The 1,934-nt window shown below is 60.9% G+C and overlaps 1 pseudogene; it reads right to left on the bottom strand.

Moving 5' to 3' along the window:
• Positions 1–10: 10 nt before the first annotated feature.
• LOC105310929 lies at positions 11–1,930 on the bottom strand (annotated as a pseudogene).
• Between the last annotated feature and the right edge of the window lie 4 nt (positions 1,931–1,934).

Raw genomic sequence — 1,934 nt, 5'->3', positions numbered from 1 at the left:
AGGGGTTCAAGGTGGAGCGGGAAGGAGAGGGACTGGCCATCTAGATGAGGGCACCGTTTCGGGAGCCTGGGACCAGTGCAGGGCTGGCTGCCTCAGGTCAGCGCGGCACACTGCCGAGCCCGCGCGAGCCTTCCTCACGAAGGAGCTCACGACTCACGTCCTATCTTTTAAGCTATGTGTTTTGAAATTTGCTTTTCACAGTTTCAAGTTCAAAAGACGGGAAACAAAGTTCAGCAGTCCGTGACAGTGCTGGACAGTTGGGCTGCCAGCTTGGCGCGTTCCCTCTGCGGCCCGCCTGGACGCATGGGCCAGTCCCTCTCTACCCACAAGCCCATGGGGCTCGTTGGAGGATGGGCGCTCCCTCTCTGAGCTCCAAGTGAAGAAGGAAAATCGTACTGTGTGCTGTCTAAAGTGTTTGCAGTCCCGAACCTGAACGCTATTCTGCTTATTTCATACAAATGAGTCAGCATTTACTACTTTGCAAAATGCCAATGAATTCTTTCTTTTCCATGATATGATTCCTAAGAGGCGAGGAGCTTCCTGTGCAGGTTAGATATTTTGGACTGGCAAATGTATCACACTTCATCAGGATCGTAAACCCTTAGTCCGCAGATACATATAACAAGGAAAGAGCCATCAGTTCATTCCAAGTATAATTTGGTTTGAATTGCGGGCCAGGCAGACGAGTGCTGACCAACAAGCAAATCTCTGAGGCGAGCATGCAGTGGAGTGTAGCCTCACAAAGCACCTGTGGCCCCGTGGGGCTCGCCCTGTGCTCAGACTCTAGCCCGTTAATGAAATGCTGGCTTTAGCCTCATTGCGGAATTGGGTGTGTGTGTCGGGGGCGGGGGAGCTGCAGGTGGAACCTGGGGTGACGAGCACCTTAAGACACGCGTGAGTGTACTTACCCTTCCCGGTGAGCCTCCCCCTTCTCCAGCTCCTGGATGACGCCCAGAAGCACTTTGATGGTTTCTTGGCTCGAGCTGATCAAGTGCTCCATGACCTGCAGCTGAGCCTTCAGGCCCACCACCTCCGTGTGAGGCACGATTTGCTGGGATTCTTCACCCTCGGCGGCCGCCGGCGGGCAAGGCTGGTCCTCCCGCCCCCGTGGGGCTTGAGTCTGCGGGGGCTGGTCACTACATTCGGGGTACAGGCACTGCCCCGGGGGTTCCTGGAGCCCGTTGAGGTGGGCGGCCCTGCCGTGCTCCTCGTCGGCTGTGGGGCAGAGGGACCACTGGCTGGCGGCAGCAGAGTCCGACAAGGTAGGCTCAGTGGCCTTCGCGCTGGGGGCAGGGGCATAAACAGCGGCCACCTCCGTTTTAAACACCCTGCCGGGGGCTGCGGGAGCGGGCTCCTCGGCGTCCGGCGTCGCCCTGCCCTGTGCTGCCTTCCCGGGCAGCCGGTGACCGGGCCCGTGGAGGGGAGGTCGGGTGGAGCCGTGGAGGGGTGCGTCGGTGTCTCCGCACGGCTCCGCACAGTTGACCCCGGCGGGCGGGTCCAGCGCGTTCCTGTGCTCGTCGTGGTGGAAAACCAAGGCCGCCGTGGTCCGAGCCCGGCCCGCCGCCCAGGCGGGGGCCTCCTCCCGCTTCTCTTTGGAATCGATCCCAAAGCCATTGTCCTGGCTTGCGAAGGCGCCCCCGGCTGGGGTGCCCGCGAGAGCCCCTTTTTTGCGGTCCAGAGGGAAGGTCTGGTAACACTTTTTAAGATCTGGCGAGGTCTGCACGCCCGTGCTCTTGGTGACGTTGGGGATGGACCTCCGCGCGGGCACCGTCATGTATTTGCGATAGGCGGCCCTGCAGCACACGGGCCTGGCTCCCCGCTTCTCGCCCACCTGCCCCGCGGGGAGCCGTGGGGCCCCCTGCTCGTTCTGCGCCTCACAGATGTCCTTGAACCGCACCTGCAAGGCCTTGTTCCGCTTCTTGATCTGCCGGTTG

Source organism: Pteropus vampyrus, unplaced genomic scaffold, assembly GCF_000151845.1.
Source record: "Pteropus vampyrus isolate Shadow unplaced genomic scaffold, Pvam_2.0 Scaffold16884, whole genome shotgun sequence".
Lineage (NCBI taxonomy): Eukaryota > Metazoa > Chordata > Mammalia > Chiroptera > Pteropodidae > Pteropus > Pteropus vampyrus.
Note: the sequence above shows the minus strand (reverse complement) of the source record. Positions and strands in the feature narration are given on the sequence as shown.